Genomic DNA, 24,281 nt, shown 5'->3' on the forward strand with positions numbered 1-24,281 from the left:
CGGGGACAGAGCACTGAAGTTCTTGCTGTAGGATAGCGTGTTGCAGATAAATTTTGAAGAAGTGGGAAGTCATTGTATGAGATTAATAAAAGTCAGAATAACTTTAATAATGAGCACAGAGATCTCCCTGCAAGCTGCTTCCATGGTGACCCTCTATAAAAATGAATTTCTGGGGGTGTGACAGAATGGAAGTGACAGTATAATCTGCGGGACAAACAAACACTACCAGAGAGGGATATCAGTAAGGCAGCAGAAAGACCTGTCACCTGAAAGTGACCCAAAACTAGGAGACTTGCTTTGATCCAGTGGTAGTGTGGAGGAGGGAAGAGAGGCATAGTACAAAGCAGGACCTGTTTTGCTGGAAGTTTCTCTTTAACCAGGGTCCTCTTACACCAAGAGTGATACAGGAGCACAGGAAATCTGGGGATTTGGGTATCCATGTGGGTAGGAGTGTGGTGGGGAAGAGAGGAGACTCAGAGAGAAACAGCATGCAAAGGAGAACACCCTTAAGATCATCAGTATCAGACCAAGTCTCCTGGGTTTATTTCTTATATGGAAGTTTCACACTTCCTTGCAATGAGATCCCTAGATGACAGAGTTGTCCTCTCCTGTTTGGTTGCCTTCCTGCTGGTGGGTCAGACACTACCTGCATGGAAGCAAGCAGAGGTTTTTCAGCTGGGCTAGAAGCAATTCTTTAGACTACATTAATTGAAACACTGCAAGTTCACTTGCTGGTAATTTAATAATAAGTTTAATAAATGAAACTAATTCAGTTGAAGTTCCCTTTGCTGTGCTTATAATAAGATGTAATTGCTCAGTTCAACCTTCAAGAAATGAAGCAGCATTCAGAGTACCAAGAAGTTTGCAAGGAGCAGGGAACCTGACCTGAGCCTACCAGCTCTGAGCTGATGTACTTTATATGAGCAAGTCTTAGTAGTGAAGAGAGAAGCTGCTTCTTTATTTTAACCAAAAAAAAAGAGCATTCTCTCCCTCTTTATCTTTAGCATACTGTGGGTTTCAGTATAATACACTGAATTGCCTGGTGATGATTCAAGGCAGCAGGTGGAGAAGGTTAATGGCAATCCGGGCTGCCTGGGTGGGGGTTATTGGGTGCACCTGGAGGGACTGCTGCTGGGATAGCCCCAGGCTGGGCAGGGGAACGGGGCTCTTGTATTGGGCATTGCTTAGGGCTTCAGAGGTTCCTTCTCCTAAGAAGGGTGTATGGTTCAAGTAACCTGCCTTGGGATGTCAGCAGGGTAGAAAAGAGGTTACAAAAGAAGCAGGAATATTATCACAGACAGCGCCTTTAATGCTCTATGCAGGAAGCATATGGAGAAGAGAGTTGTGTTCCTACGTGGTGTTAAAGGTTATGAGTCAATGATGACCTTCTCATTGCCATGGTTCCTTCTGACCACTGTGGAGGACCAGGGCAGCTTTCAGCAGTTTTCTTTCTATTAATGGTAAGTGTGGCCTTTGAAGGAGCATGAGGTCCTATTACTACCGTATCAGGTATTTAGAGGGTACACATAACTAAAGCTGATGTAGCCTGCTTTTCTTGATGTTCTGCTAAAAAGAGCTTTTAAAGTTGTTTAAAAAAACAATAGGGTTGTTAATGCATGTTAATCAGCAGTGAAAGCATAACTTCAGGAGGGAGTGATCAGAGAATTTTTCTTCAAAGCTAGCACATTTCTGATACTTGGAATAGACTCTCTGCACATCCTGTGTAATTCATATCTGTTTAAGTTGTGCCACATACATTGCTGGGAAATACTGGTGATGTTTTCCATGTGCAAGTAAAACTAACTTTACCTTCTGCATAACTAACTGCATTTAAAATATTCTTGATTAGGAGAGGAAAGAAGCTTTTTTAAAAACAATGAAAACTTGCAGTAAGTGTTGTTCTAGGCTTTTGCATTTACATTACATGTAAATGTAATCCGAAGGGAAAGAAAAAATGGGGAAAGCTGTCTAAGCACAGAAAAGTTGACTGTTACAGTATTGCATTCTACAACTAAAGCTTCTTCTGGTTTACTTTTTCTGGCTAAACCACTTCAATTTGTTGCCAAGCAACTATCAGTGGTAATTAGATAGTTTTAAGAAAGTTATTTGCTGAAAGGTCTTTGTAGCTCAGAATGCGGGTTGCCATCAGGTCTAGAAATGCAGAAGTTTAAACAGTTGCAGCTTGATTTATGCTACTGCTGCCCCCTTTAACCACGCCAGTGCTGCGATGGTGTCCTAGAGGACTGCTGACTTACAAATTATTTCTCTTTATGTTAGCTAGGGAATCCTGATTGCAGAAAGGTGTGGTGCCTAACTATGCCAAGTCTTACACATGTCAAGACTTTTATGTTTTCCTAGTGTTGCTATAGAGGTTCATACGCTACTGTGAATTCCATGTAGCCACTTGTCTTATCTTCTCACTGGGCAACAGAAAAAGTCGTTGCTTTTTACCAGTGTTTGTATGATTAGAAAATGGCAGGTTTTAGTACTTTTTTGCTTTTTTCTGGATAACTTTAAATTCAAAGGTAGTGCCAGCAAATATTAGTTGGTTTACTATTCAGTTTGCTATATATGAATTATTACTGTAACAGTGAGCTTATATGATGATAATGTTCACAAGCTTTTTTTGTTTTATTTTTGCTTTTGCTCTTTTTATTTACCCAAGGATTGTAAGTAGCAGAAATTCTTACATGTAGCTTGTAAATGCTAAGTTGCCTTTGTATACCTAGATGAAATTATAGTCACAGGAAACCATGTATGGGAGGTCTCGGAGCTGTGTCGTAGACTTCTCCATATGAGGCTACTGCCAAATTGGGGGGAAAATAATGGTTTTGAAACTTTGCTACAAATTCGTTTCACCTCTTTGTTAGCCTGTGGAGTCTTCCTAAAGGTGTTTACTTGTAGTGCTCCATTTTGGTCAGTGTTTCTGCTGGTAACTTAATGAGAATGAACTTCAGGAAATGTTTTAACGAAGTATTTGCTGTCTGAGCAGGGCCAAGGAAAAGCTGGGAAGGTACAACCTGCATAAGGTCTCTCTGCTTTGCCACAGAAGCAAGGAGGGATGGGGGGAGGAGAGCCATGCACGCCCTAAATTTGTGTTGCTTGCATATTTGGCTCATTTGGTCCCCCAGAGCATCTGGGGAACTACAGACCAGTCAGTCTGGCCTCGGTACCGGCGAAGGTTATGGAGCAGATCATCCTGAGTGCTGTCACACAGCAAGTACAGGACAACCAGGGGATCAGGCCCAGTCAGCATGGGTTTATGAAAGGCAGGTCCTGCTTGGCTAACCTGGTCTCCTTCTATGGCAAGGTGACCCGCTTAGTGGATGAGGGAAAGGCTGTGGATGTTGCCTACCTAGACTTTAGGAAAGACTTTGACGCCGTTTCTCACAGCATTCTCCTGGAGAAACTGGCTGCTCATGGCTTGGACGGGTGTACACTTTGCTGGGTAAAAAACTGTCTGGATGGCTGGGCCCAAAGAGTGCTGGTGAATGGAGTCAAATCCAGTTGGCAACCGGTCACAAGTGGTGTTCCCCAGGGCTCAGTATTGGGGCCAGTCCTGTTTAATGTCTTTATCAATGATCTGGATGAGGGGATTGGGTGCACCCTCAGCAAGTTTGCAGATGACCCCAAGTTGGCCAGGAGTGTCGATCTGCTGGAGGGTAGGCAGACTCTACAGAGGGGCCTGGACAGGCTGGATTGTTGGGCCAGGGCCAACTGTATAGGGTTCAACAAGGCTCGGTGTCGGGTCCTGCACTCGGGTCACAACAACCCCATGCAACGCTACAGGCTTGGGGAAGAGTGGCTGGAGAGCTGTCTGGCAGGAAAGGACCTGGGGGTGCTGGTCGACAGCCGGCTGAATATGAGCCAGTAGTGTGCCCAGGTGGCCAATAGTGCCAATGGCATCCTGGCTTGTATCAGAAATAGTGTGACCAGCAGGACTAGGGAAGCTATCGTCCCCCTGTATTCGACACTGGTGAGGCTGCACCGCGACTACGTGTTCAGTTTTGGGCCCCTCACTACAAGACAGACATTGAGGCACTGGAGGGAGCGTATCCAAAGAAGGGCAATGAAGCTGGTAAAGGGTCTAGAGAACAATTCTTATGAGGAGCGGCTGAGGGAACTGGGGTTATTTAGTCTGGAGAGAAGGAGGCTGAGGAGAGACCCTAATTGCTCTCTACAACTACCTGAAAGGAGGTTGTAGCGAACAGGGAGCGGTCTCTTCTCCCAAGTAACAAGTGATAGGACAAGAGGAAACGGCCTCAAGTTGCTCCAGGAGAGGTTTACATTGGATATTAGGAAAAACTTCTTCACCGAAAGGGTAGTCAGGCACTGGAACAGGCTGCCCAGGGAAGTGGTTGAGTCCCCATCCCTGGAGGTATTTAAAAGACATGTAGATGTGGTGCTTAGGAACATGGTTTAGTGGTGGACTTGGCAGTGCTAGGTTAACAGTTGGATTTGATGATCTTAAAGGTCTTTTCCAACCTAAACGATTCTATGAATAGTACCAAATGATCTGACCTCTAGCAGCAGCAAGTTCCTAGGCCTCTTGACAGAGGATACCAGTTATTACAGCACACTGCGTCTTCAGGTTTTATTCACTGCGTCACACCTGGTGTTGGGGTATTCCAGTTCCTTGTGGTGTTTAGCTCTTAGTGCATCCTCAACAGACTAGGCCACAAATGTAAATGAGAGGGGTGTGAAACTGTACTCCTGCCGAACTGTTAACTGCTGCCTGCCTCTCTGGAGCTATCTGCACTATAAATGAACACTGGCAAGTCCTGTGCTTGGCTGATATGCACGTTATTGACTCACTGTGGACATTAGATTGTTTCTGATCAGGCTGCCCAATACCTAAAATGCAGAATAAAGTCTCTCTACAAGTTAAATCTTGGTTTTCTTTGCACCTGTTTTAACTTTTTAATCATACAGGTATGATTATATTAACTGGGATTAGTGCACGTAGCTCGCTGCTGGCTCTTGATTGAGATCAGACCAGGTGGCAATTAATTATACTGAGAGAAAGATAGGCTGGGGAGCATCCACTCTCAGCCCTGCCTTTGGGGTCAAATGCAACAGTGCTGTTTTGTAATTTCTTGTGTGCTAAATAAGCATGTCAAATGAAAGCTGCTGCTGCTGATAATGGTTCTCCCTCTGAGAGCTTGTCTTTGGAGCACTTCACAAACACTAATTAAAGAATCACTGGAATAAGCTTCACATACTAACGCACTGATGTTATTGTCTCTGCTTTTGTGGATGAGAAAAATCAGTGCAGAAGGGATGTCTTCCTGCAGAGGAAATCAGCATAGAACTGAGATTATTGATCAGATCTTAGCTCCCTGGACTATGCTCAGATGTCTTTTTATACAGGGAGGATCCAGTGAAAATGCAGCTATGAATATCAAGACACTAGAGCAACCCTTTTAAAAATAAATAAATAAAAATGCACCATTTATTGACAGAAACAGCTTTCCTCAGTGAGAATACTTGCTTAGTTCCCCAACTTTATTCTTAATCTGTCTGTCACTAGTGGAAAAACAAGCAAACCAAGGCAAGTTGTTCTTCTGCAACTGGCTTCCTCCTCCCCCCCCCCCCCCCCCCCCCCCTCGCCCCTTAGTTGTTTTGTTTTATAACTACTTTTAAATTCTGGGCTCAAACGTGTGTGTCAAAAGATTCATGACTTTACTAAATGCATGCCTGAAATTGTCTCTCTATTTCACAAACTCTCTTTGAATCTTATAATGGGCTGGCTTTTGGAAGTGGCGAGTTTTTTTTTTCTTAGTTTTCATTTTTATTTTCAAATGGCATAATGGCAATTTCTAACTACTTTTGTAATCATCATTGCTTGTCATTTTCTTCTAGTGTAAGTAATGACTATATGGCTAAACTGTGTCAAGATGCCATGTATTTCTTTCTCTACTGCTGTTTCAACCTGTCATTATTGTAATGAGTGTCTGTATCATCCACTCTGTAGTCATCTCTTACACAGCCCAGTTCCTTTGGCATTAACTTAATGAATAAAATGGAGGAGAAATATTTCAAAATTATTGTAAAGAGTGTCATTATTGTAATGAATGTCATACATTGTATCATCCACTGTGTAGTCATCTCTCACACAGCCCAGTTCCTTTGACATTAACTTAATGAATAATATGGAGGAGAAATATTTCAAAATTACGTGGCCAATTTAACAATCTGTGTATGTGAACAATGAAATTTTGCTGCTTTTCAGTCTTCATGTTCAAGTGTAATTCCCAGTTTTGCTGAAATGATCCTTGTAGAGGACCTTGCAGTCACTTCAGGAGGAGATATAGCTAGAAAAGAAGTAACTTGTCCTTCATTGTGCAGCCTACCCAGAGATTAAGCACTAATTAATGGGTATTTGACTCACATCAGTTATAATCATATCTTACTGTAGAAACACTTACATTTTTTCTTTTCTTTATTAGGAATCTGTTTGTGTAAATATCTCATTCCTAATAACTTGATATCACCAATGTCATGGCTGTACAGGTGACCTTAGCAATGTATGCCACAGATCTACATGACGTCTGAACTGATAGAGTTCACTGTGCAAATAACGGGCCCACAATACAGTCTGATGCCAAATGATACCATGCAGTCAAAACTAGAAACCATGTTTTGAACAATCTTAAATTCTTGCTTAAACCTGTGTGCCAGGGCCTGTTGAAAAGGTGATGAAGTCTGCAGGTTTAGGAAAAGGGGTGTGAAATATAGACTGAATGAGGAAAGGGCAAGAGGATATATTGGAGGAGAAATGAGAATCCTTTATTAGAGAGGAAGAGGGAAGAAGAGGAGGATAAAAATGTGAACAGAAAAGAACCATGGATATAAGGAAAGAGCATGTGGGAGCATGGAGGAAGGAACAAGACACTCAGAAAAGGAGGGAGACACTATCGTTTAACTAACTGCTGACTCTGGCTTTTTAAGAGGTTTCTTGTTGGTTTTCATATAGCTAAACTACTAGGAAGCTGTGAGGGAATACCGATATGTCTCTGTGTGTGCGTATATACATTAAAAATGCCCCAGAATAAAGGATGACTAAGTGTACAAAATCAAATTCTCAGAAGCTAGGAAATGCTACTGATCCTTGACCTTAACCAACCCCACTGGTCTATGAGTTGTGATAGTCTTTAATCATGATTACATATGACTGGTTATTCAAAAATAACCAGGCAGCATCAGGATTAGTGAATTTTATTTAATCAAACAGGATGAAACACTTTTTTTCATAATTTATTAGTAAAGGCTTAAACTTCCTCACTCAACCTGGGAATCAAATAGTAAAAGCAATCAAATAGCAAAAAGAAAATAGTAGCTCTGTTTTCAAGATATTTACAAATAGTTTTAGATGCCAGCATATGTCTTTAGAGAGAGCGCAGTTTGCTACTCACTCTGACACTTGACTGCATTTCTGCTTATTAAAATGTTGTTGCAGGAAATTAACTAATTTCCTCACCAGAAGAATATAAAAAAAACATCTGAAAGGTTCTTGAACTGTTCCAATGAACTGCTTTTCATAAATAGAAAAAAAAAAAAAATTATAATGCTTTCTTTTCAAGCAATTACCAACTATGTCTCTCACAAATAACTATAATCAGCCATTCTGGCATACCTGTGCATGAAGCTGACTTCTCAGAACAGCAATATTCCAGTGACAGTAGAAGCATTTATTGCAGAAAGAAGCCAAATGTTCAGGTGACTTGATGAGGATGGGAAGGAAACCATTTTCATTGCCATGGCCTGTAAAGTCCTCTTGCAATCCTATTTATTCCTGTAAAAGAAACTTCTTCCTTCCCCTCTCTGAGTTGTAAAAAAGCACAGTGATCCTTGGTATCTTCCCCCCCAGTCCCGGTTTGCCAAAACCTCTGTGTTCAACAGGCTTTAGTCATTGCTGTGGGTGGCACTTTCATAGAGAAGTTGTTGTTGAGTTAGAATATCTTCGAGCTTCAGCTGTCATTAAAATGTCTCTTGTCAAGCAAATGTAATAATGTTTTTGGCCTGTGTCAGCAATCCTCACGGCTACTCAGGAAGAAGTAATATTGATGTGCCAAGAGACTAAATAACTGTAATTGTTAACGGCAGATTCCATACAGGTAGAAAATGGGAGTCCACGCTAATACTAGAACTTCAACTTATAGGCTGAAATCATATGTATCTATAGCATAGAAAAATAGCTTATTGTGTGTTGTGTGTAGCTCGTTCACAATAAATAAACAATAGTCCAGTAGAGTTGATTATGGTGACTTTCATTATTTGGTGATGTTCCATTTCTGATGAAGTTGTGGACTTCAGTCTTCTGAAAATGCTACTGCAGAAGCTGATGGCTTTCCATAGGTACTGTAGAAGTTTTAGCTGGGAGGAACAATCTTTCATGTATTGTTGTTGCAGTTAAACTTCAGGCTGCCAAAACAACTCTTGTTAGTTAAGTTTGAATACAGCCTATTTTGAGTTGTTTTGTGGTTTTAAAAAACGTGACCCAATGCAATTTAGAGGTTTCATTTATTTAAATAATAGAAGGAAAACTGAAACAGTGCTAAGACTGGGCTGGTTGAATGGGAAGGACTATATAACTGCACACTAGAAATTGCATTAGATTTGTTAATATGAAGTGTCATACGCTGTGATTTCATTCACCTGCAGTTCTCGTACATAGCAGTATGAGACCAGGTATGAGAAGTCTGTGAGTAGGTTCTTGGCTTAGACTAAAGATCACTGATATTGGAAGTGCTATCCTTTTCTTTATAATATTCATATAACATATGAAAAGGAGCTTGGAGAGAAAGGAATGGAAAAAAGTCAGGTTCTTTCTAAGATGGGCCCTTTGGCTTCTGGGAAGGAGCACACAGCGCCTACATGGGAAGGAGGCTAGAGGCTGATCTTGGCTTTCATTCAGCCAGAGGTATATTTCAACGCAGGTTTAACATGTCTGGAGATTTTGGGAGGTGGCTGTAGTGGCTGATTGAACTCCGTTGTGCCTCTTTTTCCTCTGCTTACATTGATAGAGATGCACCACTGTCACTGCAGCATTGTTTTTTCTATTCATCCCATCAAAAGGGTTGAGGGCAGGGTATTAGGAAATCTCGACAGATTTTCTTCCTTAAGAAGTGCATTACTTCTGATTCTGTCTTTTCATCTTCCTGGAAAGAAGATGGAGAATTAGACTAAAGGTTAGGAAAGAATAGAAACATTTCCTTTCAAATCACAATAATAATATTTAACTGCAGTATAGCATAATTTGGGAAGTGGGCAAAGACAACTGGCTGCCCTCAGGAGTGGCTGTGGTGGCTGCCAAGGAAAAGAGGAAAGTTAAATAATATCTTAATATGAACTTTTACTGTAAACATAGCCAGGACAGAAAACTGTGGCCTAGAGAGGTACAGTGAATTGCTTTGCTATTGAGACTATAACCCAAGCAGATATCGGGCTGCTTCGCTTCACTGATCCTTTAGCCTGTATTTGGCTTCAAGGTAGGTGCCCGCGTAGCATTACCCTATGGCTGACTGTGGCAGGATGACTCCTTCCCAACCTATGCCCATGAACTTGTTTCCCGCAGGTGCCAAGGCTTGTAGGAAGGGTGTGGGGAGAGTATACACACATCTGCCCCAGCACACAGGCTGAGAGAGGCAAGTGGCCAGACCAGGGGACCTGAGAGTGCGCCCACCTTCTGTGCTTGAAAGGCAGCTTCGGTCATGCCTGCGGTATCACGTACCTTTACTTCTTGGTTGGCTCCCAGATCCTGCCCCCTTGGGCAACTTCAGTCAGTGTCTGGTTTTGCAGTTCTGATCTTTCTCTTGGAGGAAACCTCCAAATTAAAGGCAGCTTCACTGCATCTCTAGAGTGCGTATTCCAGGGTAGCTCTCTAGACGCTACAGACAAGACTACAACAGTTCAGCCTTCCTTCCCCCTATACAGCCTTCCAGCATCCTTTCAGTAGCCTTTGTACCCTAAATTAACCCATGTGACCTTAAGCCCTGTCCCAGAACATGCCACACAGGTTATGAAACACAGCCTCAGGTTATGAAATACAGCTCCGGTGGGTATGACATGCTGCTTCAGGTGTGTCTCTGTGTGTGTGGGAACACACTGTAAAATAGTATTTATGTTTCGGGGTCATTGCGTGATGTTTGCTCATGACTTGGGCAAAGTGTAATGGGGAGTGGATGAGACCAGCCTGCTCTAGAGGGACCCAGCCTGCCCCAGTGCGTACTCCAGCGCTGTCAGCATAGCCTTCCTGAGCCACGCTGAGCTGCACATTTGCTAGCAAAGTGTATGAGGCTGCAGAGGCTCTGCCTGGAGTTTTAAAAGAAAAGCAAGCGTTTCTGGGATATTAGGAAGAGCTGCACACAGCTGCTCCTCATGCTCGTTTTGACACAGGCTGGAACAGGAAGTATCTTCTATGTTGGAAAGGAAGCAACTTGGGGGCTTATGTAAGCAGCAGCAAACAGACGACTATTACTTAACCAGGGGAATTATTCCCCCGCAGAGAACAGTAGCTTGGGTACTGTTCAGCAAACACCCAGAACATAGTTGTGGTTGTTCAGGGACTTGCTTCCTTCTCCCTTTTCAGGACTCACCATAGCAAAGGCAAGGCCTCACCGAGAGTGCTTTTGTCCTCCAAATCTCATACTTTATGATGCAAATGGCAACCACTTCTCTGGGACAGAGAACTTGCTCTGTAGTAAAGATGCTCAGCATGTAATACATAAACAAATTGCTTACCGATGTCACAGTGCATAGCCTGTGCACATCCGGTGGGAAAGAACTTGTTCCCCTTGTTTCCCTTCTCCTACCTTTAAGAGCGTGTCTAGCAACGTAAAGGGTTTGAAGAGTTTCGAGCTTGACAGTGTTTTTTCTCTCCATACAGGTGTAGTGAAAAGATGCTGAATATTGAAGTCTCCCAAGCGGAGGAGGTTGCTAGTACTGCACAATGTCTTGGAGGTGTGGACTCACTTGTGTGGGATGTTCTCCTTCAGCCTGCTGAGGTACTTCAGTCTCTTCCCTTCAGGCTGCTCTTCACTTCTGTGAGTATACTGGTTTATTTTATATTTTAGTCTGCTGGTTTATCACGGTATCTGCAATACCCTGTCTACCACTAGCAGAGGCAGAGCATAGCTTTTAATCACTTTTCAGCCTCCTCTGCTGAAGATGAGTCGTGCCATGAATACACTCTGTGCCAAGTGGTAAAAACACAGTGATGGAGCTACTGTCTGCTCTACCACAGTTTGTGGCATGCAGGGATGCAAGGAAACAATGTTGTGCTATGTGTGAAAGGAGGAATTGGGAAACTGCACCCTTTGTTTGGCTCAGTTGAGGTTGGTGGTTCAGGTATTAGAGAGGGAGGGTGAGGAGTGGATAAACAACCCTCTCCTCAGCTGCTTCCTGAGTGGAGGGTCTACCTGGCTTTTCAGTGCAATCCTGTTGTTTGAGACCTGTTGCAAAACAGTTAAGTGATTGTGGGAGGGAATTTGTAAACCATTGACGTACATCATACAGCCTGCTCTATTTTTTCTTTCGTTCTTGTATAGCTTTTCTTTAAAATGTTAAACAATGATTCACCTCAGTATGAATAATGTATGCACAGGTAAATTTTGCAGACTAATTCCCATGTGGGGAATAAGAGGATGCTGCCAGTTGCTGACTGGAGCAGAGTCAAAATACTGTAGAATTTCATTTATTGATCCATCTGTTCAGGAGTGGCATTACAGGGCAGTAAGGCACATAAACTGAAAGTGAGAGGAAAGAACAGCAGTACCTTACAGAAACACTGTTCATTTAGTAATTTGTAAAGTCATATCTTGCTTACATGCAAGTGCACTTCCACAGCCACGGCTCCAAGCTGTGCTGGAGTTAGCAGCTCCTCTGGCAGCTACCACTGTTCTCCTTTGGCTTCTTCTCGTCTGTGTTTATGTAGTCCACTGAGCACAGAAGGACGGTACTCAAGTGCTGTATTTTATAAAAAATACTGTGCACAGAAACAATCCAATATGACTTTTGGCCTGTACTGAGGTGCAGTTTTTCATAGTTATGGTAGTTGAAAAATGAATTAAGTAGCAAGTGGGTCTGTGCCTCCTGTTGAACCTCCAAACCCTGTGAAAGGGCTCTGTGTGGCTCCGGGCTGACTTGTAGGTGTACTTTCTGAGCATCAGCTACTGCTCAGCATCTTTATGCTTCAGTTTGGGAAGGGGAGCAGCTGCTATTGCTGATCCTGTAATAAGCAAAGACTTGGCAAATTCCAGTACCTATTAAAAGATTTCAGACAGCTGTGGGGAATTAATATGTTTGCTGGGTACTGCAGGCAAGTCTTGTGAAGCAGACTACAAGACAAATTCCCTGGAGGAATGCCCCTCCCCACAGGTAGCTATTACAAATTTCTAGTCGCTGCCTCGCTGTGTGCAGATGGCTGGTCTCACCAGCCACGGGCTGCTGATGAGCCATGCAGCATGGCGCCAGCATTGCAGCAGCTGTCCACATGCTGCACTGTGCTTTGCTCGCAGCCCCTGGGGAACCACTGCCGGCATTGCTTCTGCTGGCGGCTCCGCTGGTGGCACAGCAGCACAGAAAGGGGGTTGTCTGCACCGTCATCAGCTCAGGAAAACTTTTAGACAGCTGTCTTTATCAATGCTTGTTACAGCAGCTGTTCTCACTCATGTTGTCCTAGTGCCACCTTGCCTCTTTCGAATACCCTTTGTAAGATTTGAGGATGGGGAGCTGGGAGCCAGGATCACTCCTGCAGTAACTGGGCATGGAAAAACCTTAATGGATCTTGCCCATCCTCAGCAGTGCCCCTGCCAGGGCTGTCCTTTCCTTTGTACAGAGTGTGCTTCGGTAGGCTTTGGGGCCAACGGGGAAGAAGGCTGGAAACCTGCTTGGAGGTGTGGTGACAGCAGTAGTTCCCTCCTGCAAGGACCCCTCGCAGCTGCAGATCCCTTGCAGAGGAGGTTCTTGTTTCACAAGGGCTAGAACGAGGCAAGCCTTCAGACTTTTGGTTTATCTTCTGTGTGCCCTTGACAAGGCCAGAGTAAGAAGTCTGCCACTAAAGCTGTGGAGCTCCTGTTCTGCTCTTGAGTTTTTCAAACTGCCTTTCTGGTGGCAATCCTCAAACAATGTGCAACTCAAGTACTGCTGTGCTGAGAGCAATGGGAGACTGCCTGTTGCTGAAGCCCCTTTAACGGCAAGCCACCTTTTTAGCCACTTTGATAAGACTTCATAGTGCCGACCTGCGTTTGCAATCTGATTTAGGGCAGACTGGCAATGTCTAGACAGCACAATGGTGACATTTCCTTCCAACAGCTGTTAGTAGGAACTTTTTTGGTATTAGAGTTTATTTCCTGTGCGCAATCACTGATTGCCCAGCAGTTAAATATAATAGGTCTCTAATGGCCTCTGTCTGCTGTTGTGCTGTTGCTTGCTAGGAATGAGGCACTTGGGAAAAAGAACTTGTCTTCTGGGTGGGAATTTATTATGGTCCATTCCATGAGGTGGAGAGGAAACACCTTCTGGGCTTGCCAGGGATTTTCGCTGAAGAGGGGTCCCTTGCAGTGGCCCAGGGAGCTCTGCATGCTGCTGGCCAGGGACTGCTGCAGAGCAGCTTCCCCAGGCACAGGGGACAGGGGCATCCATCTTCTCAGCCAGGCTGGCGCTAGGAGGGCTGCTCCTTTCCTCTGCAGGTTTTGCCATGCTGCTGCTGATGGTGGGATTGCATAGCTGCCAAGGCCTCAAGCAAGAAGCAAGGCTTTGCTTACGCTGCTGGGGGTAATTGCAGCTTAGCATCTGGCAGGCCTGGACCCAAATAGCTTAATATCTATTCTGCCACCAGCATTCCTGCTCTGGTCTAAGTGCTGGGGAGGCCTCGTATATGTGAATAGTGCTACCTTGGGAAGCACTCCTCTAACTGTGAATAAAGCTTTGCTGGGGATTAACTTGTGTGAGCGGTTAGAGCCTACAGAAGATTGACTCTGGCAGGCTTGTGCTCACGTGCCCAAGTTGGCCTCTGACCTTGGGCAAGTCTCTCAACCTTCTGGCACTTCACTGTTCACATCCGTCTAGTAAAATGTGTTTCACGTCTTAAGATGCTGCTATGAAGTAGACTGAAATATCTGTGTGTCTACATGCCTTTAAAATACTACTGTGGAGGATAACACTAGTCGGATTGGAGAACTTGAGCTGGGCACCTCAATGCTTTGCAGAATTACCACGAGCTGCTCCACAGGCTCCCCTGGGGAAGGATTTCATCCTTCAGAAGGGCACTGACAGCTTGATGTAAACAGCCACTTAGAAATTAGCAACAAGAGATAGTTTACTACTGAGGTTCTTCTAAATGTCAAGCCAAACTGCCAGGAACTCCCAAAGAAATACAGTGCTGAATGTTAAGGGCATTGAATAGCAGATTTGAAGAAAATATTAAATTTTATTACTAAAAGAATTGGGCTACACAGTGTACATAAATTTTAAATCCACCATTTTACTTGGATTTAAACTTAACCAGCTGGCTACAACTTTTTATTCCCCCTCCTGCCTATGGCAGCACTAAAAAACCAAGGTAATTATATGTAATAAGATAAATGATTCAGCTGCTCTTGTAACTAGGAAAGCTACTGGAAATGAACCTTTCTTTCATGCAACACCCATGCCTCTCTGAGCACTCTGATATATCTGACAATGTATTATCTGATTAATAAAGCCATGGTCTGAAAAAGGTGCCTTTTTAAAAAAATTGCTATTAAGGGCAGTAAGTGCTCTCTCTAGTATTGATATGAAAGTCCTCCCTAATGCTGTCACTCCCATTCCTTGCTACTCACTGCAGAAACTTGGAGCAATTCATCAGATTAAACACTTTTGGGAGATAAAGCTTAGCAGTTATTACAGCCCAGTGGATCTTGCTGTCTGCAGTTCAGGTGCCTTAGAGCAGAGCCTGGGTTTTTCTGGAGCTAGATGTCACAGTGCTCCTAGGGCACCCCATGTACCTCGGGGTGAGGTGGGCAGGAATCAGGGTGTCAGTAGTAAGGAAAGAAAACAAGCAGGGCACGTCAGCTGCTCCTGTGGCAGGCGGGCTGAAGGTGCAGCCTTCTCAGCCTCTACAAGCAGAGCCAGGTTCTGCCTGGTTTTGGAAAAGGAGCAGGTTGGTAGCAGCTCCCAGATTTTTCAAATCTGGCTGTTCCAGGTCCCAGTTTAACTCATAATTCAAAACTCCTTCCTTTCCCATTCGTGCTCCACACAAGTCACCACCTTCTTCAAGCATTGATGATGGTGGAACTGGCATTCTAGGGCTAAAACTACTGCTCTCTTTGGTCCCATCAAATTGTCTCCTTATCTGAGTAGCTAACAGCAGAGCCAGTGGCTTTCAGCCCTCCTCTCTAGCCTAGGTCAGCCCTCTTAGCCCCCTCCTTTACTAGGGATTTTTGCATCCTGAGGCAGAGAGACTGAGAGGACCACAGCAGCCATAAAGCTCCAGGTGAGCATCTTCCTTCTGTCACCTTTCTCTGCCAAGACCTCTTTCACAGTGTGCGCAACAGTCATCGCTTCATTAAGACACTAGAGGAGAAATCAGGGGAATGAAAAGGAAACATAATGTTGTCGACAAGCTGCCCCCCCCCGCCCCAGCTGTTGATGACATTCAGTGGAATGAATGCAAGAATTGTTTGAACTTGCAGGCAGAGTACCAAGTTGTTTGGATTTTTTTTTTTTTTTTAAAATAATAGAACAGGAGGCCCAGAGATGTACAAGTGTGAGCAGATCAATTTAAACTCTTGCTTACTGCCCTAAAAAGAAATTTTAGTGTATGGGAGTGTGGTGGGTTGACCCTGGCTGGACGCCAGGTGCCCACCAAAGCCGCTATCACTCCTCTCTTCAGCTGGACAGGGAAAAGAAAATGTAATGAAAGGCTCGTGGATTGAGATAAGGACAGGGAGAGATCACTCACCAATTACAGTCATGGGCAAAACAGACTCAACTTTGGGAAATAAGTTTAATTTATTGCCAATCAAATCAGAGTAGGGTAATGAGAAATAAAAACTAAATCTTAAAACACCTTCCCACCACCCCTCCCTTCTTTCCGGGCTTAACTTTACTCCCAATTTTTCTCTACCTCCTCCCCGCAGCAGCGCAGGGGGATGGGAAATGGGGCTTGCGGTCAGTTCATCACGTGTTGTCTCTGTTGCTCCTTCCTCCTCAGGCGGAGGACTCCTCACACTCTTCCCCTGCTCCAGTGTGGGCTGCTCTCTCCATGGGCCCACAGGTCCTGCCAGGAGCCTGCCCCAGCATGGGCTTCCCATGGGGTCACAGCCTCCTTTGGGCATCCACTGGCTCCAGCCTGGCATCCTCCACGGGCTGCAGGTGGATCTCTGCTCCACCGTGGACCTCCATGGGCTGCAGGGGGACAGCCTGCCTCGCCATGGTCTTCACCAGGGGCTGCAGGGGAATCTCTGCTCCAGTGCAGAGGCACCTCCTCCCCCTTCTTCCTCGCTGACTTTGGTGTCTGCAGGGTTATTCCTCTCTCACATTCTCGCTCCTTTCTTCTGACCGCTACTAGTATTGTGCAGTTTTTTTCCCCTTCTTAAATATGTTATCCCAGAGGCGTCTACCACCGTTGCTGATGGGCTTGGCCTTGCCCAGCGACGGGTCCATCTTGGAGCCGGCTGGCATTGGCTCTGTCAGACACAGGGGAAGCTTCCAGCGGTTTCTCACAGAAGCCACCCCTGTAGCCCAGCCCCCCTGCTATCAAAACCTTGCCATGCAAACCCAATACATGGAGAGGGGAACTTGCACACGAAATATCAAAGTGAACACCACGATCTCGCTTTGAACTGTTTAGTGTTGGTCAGCTCGACCGAGGAGAACACTGAAATAGAGTATGAGGTACAACAAAGGCCTGATACTGAGGTGTCTTTTTACTGAGCCATCTCATGCCAGCTTGCTCTTAAGCAATCCTGAATTATAAATGTGCTTCACCTTTGCAAGGTAATTTTAATTGTTCAAAAGGAGGAGTTTGCGGTTTTGGGGAAGGTCAGGAAGGAGGCAATGTGATAACAGGCAGCAGCTACAAGTTAAGAGTAGAGAATTGCAATAAACTGTCAAACTTGCTCTTTTCAAATGCAAATAAGACCAGTGATCAAAGAAATACAGAGGTGATTTTAATGATCTCTCCAGTTGCTCCTCAAGCAGACTGATCTACAAAATAATAATTCTCCGTTGTACTGTATGTACTTGGATTCCTTCTTAGGAGGGCTAAGTAGTATTTTCCTTCCACTCTCTGCTTTTCCTGCAGATCTTTTCTGATGTAAAATTACTTATCTAGTCCAACCCAGAGATAAAGCATTGAAACAGAAGTGATGAGCAGTCTGTATTTGAGCAAAAATTTGCAGCAATTTCCCAGGGAATATGCTCACTGGGGATGGCTTTTGAGGCAAAGGAAGGGCAAAATCTGTCGCTTCCTTGTAGGAAGGGTCAGCACTGGACAAGTATTAATATTTCCTTAACTTCATCAGAAGACAGTCACCAGACACTCAACGCTGCTTGCCATGTGTCTTACCAGGGATCTCAGCAGCTGCTGTAACTCTTAATTTCTTGTGAGACCCTACATCAAAGGGTAAAGTACTGCACCTAACTTGGCATGAGTGACTGAAGAGAAATTTTCCCAAAACTCACTTTTCTAAAGTCTAAATGTCTAAAGCCTAATGACTAAAAGGCACTTTAACCTTCCTAGGATTTATGCCCCACCCCTTCATTGCTATTTAATGTGCCCTTATGCTTGGCAAGGTAAGGGAAACCGGTAACTGAACCCACATGGCTTTTGCACCACACTGACTGCCATTGATATCGCAGGAAAACCTGAAGCCGCACAAGCACAGTGGCAGTGTGTCACTGAGCCAAACAACTCGTAGCCTGCAGAGGCAGAAACTGGCCCAGGTTCCTGCCAGGACAGCTCGCTTCAAGTACTGCTGTTGCCTTCCCCTCTCTCAGGATAGCCGGATCTTGGCAGCTCAGCTTGTGAACTTGCTGCAGCCCTGTTACTGGGGAAGCAACCCCTCTGTTGTCACACAAATGCTGTTAGCAAAGTGTTTTCCCAGAAGTTTTGACCCTTCCAATTTTTGTCTCTACACCTGGATTGGCATAGGAGGGTGCCTACCTTTTTGTCTGCCTGCCTGCCTGTGCTTTTTTTACAGATAGCTCTCAAACCTGGGGCCATCGAGATTCCTGTGTTGGCACCAATGATCTGACAAGGACATCCTTACATAGTCTGAAAGATTGCTGGATTAAGGACCACCTTTATTATTTTTTTGTGATCTATAAAGCTAATAGATACTCCTACACAATATTGTAAGGCAGCTAGTGGCATAATAGAAGATGTTAGAGATATTCTGGAAATCATAATTTTATCATCACCTTCACACTCAATCTAGCAGCCACCTCTCTGTAGCACCACTGAATGCAAGGAATGGAGTGGTGCTGTCATAAAAATTAATAAGACAAACTCTCCTTTTTTAAACTGTTTCTGCATTTATGAACTTTACAAACTAGAACAACAGAGCTGATATGTAATATCTTACTGCTGAAGTGATACTTATAAATTTTGAAGAGCTTGATCTTATGTTTTGTGGAAATCTATCATAGAACTATATAACATGGTAAATAAATAAAAAAAAAAAAGTTGTGTCAAAACACAGATTTAACATGTGTGCTAATGATTTACCTCACATCATGCCAACACTAGAATTTAGAGTTTTCTAATGCAGACCTCCTGGCATCCAGGTTGGTCAGTAGGTTTTGCTCAGAGCCCTTTAACTTCCCCATTTCGATAGCTCCCGTTTTGGATGGTGCTTAGTAGAAATGGTTATTAATGCACTTTGCAACTTTCCTTTGGACATTGAACTGGCAATATTACCTGTTGCAAACACTTCATGTTTTTGCCTTGCATCCTCTCCTCTCCTCTTCATTGAGAATAATGAAAGGATACATGGCACATTTAGACAGTAAAAAAAAAAAAAGTGCTTCCTGATGATGTTGCAATAATTAAGGCACGATGCTTTTATTGAAGAGAGGTACTGTTTCAGGAACAAGATTATAGGATTTCTACATTCAAGTAGGCATGTAGACAAATAGATCCAGTATATTTCCTTCCAAATAGCAATAACACAGACAGGTCACGCTTAGAACATGGATGCACAAAAAAAAAACAACCCTAATTGTGTTTTTGGAGTCTGTTAGGCTGTAGGAGTGGCAAAGCCAGATACAGTGAAGGTAGACATATGTCTCGTGTGAAGACAGCAAATCTCATGACTGCATGATGTTTAAACATTTGACTCTTCTTTGCTGACAGCACAAACAAAAGCTTCTCTGAAGGCAACAGCCATAACTGAACTGTGAGTACGGCCCAGGTACAAAGGCATTTGTCTTTTGGGAACCAGCCAGAGCTTGGATACTTATTCCAGAAAGCTGGCAGGGCTTCAGGAACAGCATCAGTTTGAAGAGTCCGTGGTTTCATTAGCCAAGCATTCTTGAGATGTACTTTATTTCTGAGTGTTTGTTGTTCACTTAAAATGCAGTTGTGTTGACAGATTTCCAGATGCTATTGCAAGCACCTAAGCTCCTGTTCAGAGGTCAAGTGCCTCCAGGCAGTTTTCTTTAGGACCACATGTAACTTCTGATAGTAGGGGGATTTTTAATAAGCAAGAGAGAAGGAAGGATTTTCATTTCCCTTAAGTCAGATGGCAGCATAGTGACTAGGCATTCCTCTAGGCTGTTGTAAAAAGGGTTCAAGTCCTTTGCAAATTGGATGCAATGGAGATTCTCTGAAGAGAGTCCTTAGTTGCAGAGTTGCGTCAGCTAATCTGGGCTGGCAGAGACCAAAATACTGCGCTGTCCTGCCATTTGATTGAATAAGAAAATATCTCCTGCCCATCGTTTTCCTTACATCTTAGCCTAAAGAGCAGTTATGAACATATGAAAACAAGTTCTGAACTGTATGATATTTATGGAGAATTTATATCTTTATTTATATAAAACTTCTGTATTTATAAATTCATTTTAAATGAACCATAATTTTTGGGGGAGGGGGCACATGGTGGTGGCACATGCCTGTTTTGTTCTTAATCCTTTGGCAATACCATCCATGAGACACTTTGCTAATATCAGCCTGAGCAAAACTACTGTCTTTGTTAGGCTTGGAAAAAAAAAAAAAAACATCTGAAGAAGTGGAATATCTGGGGGTTTCTCTAAAGAGAGTTGGAAAGTGTAAGGATGAGATCCTAGTACAATGGTTGAAGAATGGTTTCAAATTGATTAGAGAAGCTTTTCGGCTGTGATACTTAAGATGGAAAAATACACATCTCCTTAACAGCTGTGAGAACCACTGAAAAGACTGAGGTAACTATTTTGACAAGTACAGCACTTAGTCTGGTATCTCCTCTTTGACCTCCTCCTGTTAATTGTTGTCCTTTCCATTTAAACAGAGTCAGGTGCTTTTCGAGCTGGCTCAAGTCAGCTGTGGGATGTGTAAAATCCTCTTTCAGAAGAATCATTGCCTTGCCACAGGCAGGCCCAGCAGTATATTTACAATTGGTCCAACAGCATCTATTTATAACTGACCTAATGAAAACTCTAGTTTGGCATATCTCTCATCTTCAAGGTTATTTCCATTCCAATTCAGAACTTGAAGCTCAGGCGCTTTTCCTCAGTTTGGCTGCTTGACCATTTTCTTTTTGCTCATTTTTATGTCACATATAAGAAAATATTGTGTCTGATTGCAAAATGTTCTAGAAGCTGCCCATATGGCGGAGAGTTGAGTCATCAAAACCTGCATGAGTAGTTGTTTAACAGTAGATCAAATCTGGATGCTCCTTTCTTCACTCGTACAGCGTACGGTTTAAAACACACCAAGGATAATGACAAAGTTGTTTAGTTGAGGTAGGGGTAGCTGGCGAACATCAGCAGCAGAAAAGGTGAACAAAACTAGCAAAAATACATTTTGTCCCTTTTTATGCCTTCTCAATTTGAACTACCATAAAGTCAATACCTAATGCATGGAGAAGACTTGGAGAAATCTATAGTGGTCCAATGAGCTGAATGGGACTAATGAATAATAAATAGCATCCAAAACCATCTAATTATATAGCAATTTTTTTCCTTGGAAGAAAAACAAGCTAATATAAATACAAAAGGACTGGAAACAACCCCCCAAAAAATGATCCACTTGATTTGGCAAGCTGTCAGCTGCACTATTTCATTCCTTCTCTTCTTAATCCTCCTTCCTCCTGCTGAATGCCTTCCTAAGCAGCAGCTCTTCTGAGCTCAGGGTTTTGTTAGTTCTCTGGCTTCCCCCAGCCTGTACTGCTGCGTGTAATGATGCCACACGTTTACAGGAACTTATGAAATGGTTATCTGAAACCTCCAAATCAGTAGTGAGTCTGGCATAGAATCGTTTATTTTTGGTGAGATTTTGGTGGATTTTTAGTTCTTCAAAGAGCTGTGCACCAATTAAGAGGAGACAGCAATCTGATGGAAGAAAAGGAAACTGAAGTAAACACTCTGGGACTCAGATGCAGGAGGGTTTTTTTTATACCTTCATTTCCCAGTGGTTTGAATTTGCAGCATTTCCATTCCAGGAACTTTATTAGAGAAGCAAACGTCTCAGTCTTTTCATCTTAGAGGCTGTGAGGAAAGGCTGCACAGCCTCGCTGTGCTCCCCTGCCTGTCCCCCAAGAATCACAACTACGTGCCCTTTACAGTACCTTCCAAGCTGTCGGGAATCTAACTTTTGATAGCTCAAATTTGTACTTATATGAAGGTTATATTCACCTGTTATAAAGACTTTCTATAGAATTCTGTCAAAAAGATCATATTGATTTTTTTTCCCCCACCAAAAACGCTGGAGGGGAAAATAATGGATTTTATATTTACCCTTGAATATTTCTCTTTCTGCACATGAGGATTCTGTTCTAACCACAGTGTAATAAAGAAAATAAAACGATCATGTTATTTTCACTGTGGCCTTAAAAAAAGAGAAGGGTGTGTCTTTAAAATAAAGACGATATAATTTAATTCCCAACTATAATTTTTCTGCTTTATGGTATGCAGTGCTCTATAAAGAGTAATGACCAGTTACTATGGAAACATATGTACGTACATACACACACTCACCTGCACACATGAAGAGGCTAAAAGGTGCCAGAGAAGGCCTAAGCTTCTCTTGGAAAATATGTCTAGGTCTGTCCCTATGGCTGAAAGCAGATCTGTGTGACTGCTGGAGTGGAAGAACAACTATTGTATATGAACGATGATGCTGTCACAACAACAGATGTGCATAAATTGGCCTCACTTAAAGTCAGAAGCCTTCTTCTAATGTTAGAGCGGCTTGGTTTTGGAGCAGACATCCAAGCTGAATGACAGCAACAATTTGCACTAGGTTTAGGACAGAACCAGAACTGGATTTCCTGGTGTGATTGACTGCAGTAGCAAAGAGCTGACTACGCTCTAGCAGCTTCCCAAGACCCTTAGGCTATTTACATGCATGATATCTTCAAAGGTATTTTTGCTTGGCCTTGTCTTTTAGTTTTCTTTATGCTGTCATAAGCCACAACATCCAAAGCACTCCCGCTTGCTGCCAATAGCTACCTGACTAACAGTTCTCGTAATCCCTGTAGTGGCTGATAGCTGACCACCCACCTGAAACTACGAGCTGAAGGATCAGTGAAGAATGGGGTTACCTGCCTTGAAGATCAACAAACATGTCAGAGATCCAAAAGAACCAACTTGAAATGCACGAGGTAGAGCTATAACAGGAGAAAGTTGGAAAGAAGAAACTGGGGAGATAGGACCATGAGTTAGGGGAGACAGAAGAGCAGGAGAGGTAACAGTGGGTCATCTCCATAAACAAAATCATACAAGTCCAAAAGTCAGCGTGTAGTCAACCATTTTCCTTGCTAACAAAGCTGGGAGCTCAGAAGATCTACAGATCCTAGAGCTTGCCTGAAGCACATGCAAACATGGATGCAGAAATACTTAGGAAGTTACAGGTGCGTGAACTCCACTTAAAAAATGCTGTGCAAGACCAGGGATGTTGTTTGTGAGGCACTTACCAATATGATTTTTTAATTTTTTTTTATTATGTATCCAGTGCTTTGGAATACGTCAGAGCATTTTTTTTTAATTTATTTATTTTAAAATATATATTCCATGTCAATAGGTGGAAGAGACTTTACTAAGTGGGAAATTTAGGTCTCAATGATGCTGTGTATTTTGTGATGAGTAAATTGGGCCTTTTTTGGGTAGGTCATAATGCTGAGATGTCTTTTATGTCAATAGATGACAGACCAGATTGGACTAGGTCTCTCGTATTTTTTGACATACTGAAAACTGTATGTAATTTTTAAAGCCAAAGGAGTAATTGTACTCTAATGACTGTCAATGCAATTATGTGTGTGCCTAGCATAACTGTTCTTAAAGGCAGAACGCTGCTGGAAATGGGACGCTTCGGTTTGGTGAATGTTCTGTAATGATGCAACTGAGCAAATTTTTTGTCATACTTAAACCCTTCAGGTAGGTTTGCTGGGTTATCTCTGCAGCCGATTTATAGGTTCAGATGACAGAGGACAGACAGTACTTGAAAGCGTGCATCTGTCATCTACAATCAGGGAGAAAATTTCGTAGTGCTTTTTTGTCATCTCAATTACAAGGTTTGTAAGAAATGTCCTCTCCTTCCACAACAGAACATGGGACTTGGAGAGGAAAAGCCCACATTGCAAGGGCCTAGCGAAGTCAGTGAGGGGATATATACCTAGGCTAAAAGCTCCAATTGCAGCATTACTATCTAATCAACTGAACAGTTTTGTTTTGCGAGAATACAGACCTTTATGTTTTTAGCCAGCGCATGGAAGTTTGAAAATGCATCTACCTGCTGGCTGTCTTTTGTACAAATGGATTGTCTGTAATTACCATTTAAGCGGTGTTTTGTCACCTTGCGTGGACTGTTTTGCCTGAGCGTTTGCAGAGCGCTGTGACAGTGGAGGAGACAGTGCTGGTTACGTTGTATATGACAACAGGCCATGCAACCTGCTTCATGAGCCCAACCCAATGTTTCTTTCTGTGTTTTGGGATACTAAATTGCTAGTCTGGCTCCCTACCACCATTGTAAATTTGCTGGGGTTTTCTTGTCATGATTTGAAGAAAGGAGTTTTCAAAGCTGTATTAGCTACTGTATTTCAGAGGGGCTTCTCCTATAGCATCGCTAGCACCAAAGCACAAGAAAGGCAAGCTGCTTAGCC

The 24,281-nt window shown here is 43.2% G+C and overlaps 1 long non-coding RNA gene across 2 annotated transcripts; it reads left to right on the top strand.

Moving 5' to 3' along the window:
* The first annotated feature begins 1,233 nt into the window (after positions 1-1,233).
* On the top strand, positions 1,234-18,476 carry LOC148051488 (uncharacterized). Of its 2 annotated transcripts, none has more exons than XR_015699504.1 (3): positions 1,234-1,460; positions 10,889-11,045; positions 18,186-18,476. It is a non-coding gene; the product is annotated as an uncharacterized LOC148051488 (long non-coding RNA). The 2 variants fall into 2 exon arrangements; XR_015699505.1 differs by lacking the exon at positions 18,186-18,476 and adding an exon at positions 13,692-13,761.
* Positions 18,477-24,281: the final 5,805 nt, after the last annotated feature.

The sequence above is a fragment of the Nipponia nippon genome, unplaced genomic scaffold, assembly GCF_047370975.1.
Source record: "Nipponia nippon isolate SJK-2023a ecotype South Korea unplaced genomic scaffold, ASM4737097v1 scaffold_6, whole genome shotgun sequence".
Lineage (NCBI taxonomy): Eukaryota > Metazoa > Chordata > Aves > Pelecaniformes > Threskiornithidae > Nipponia > Nipponia nippon.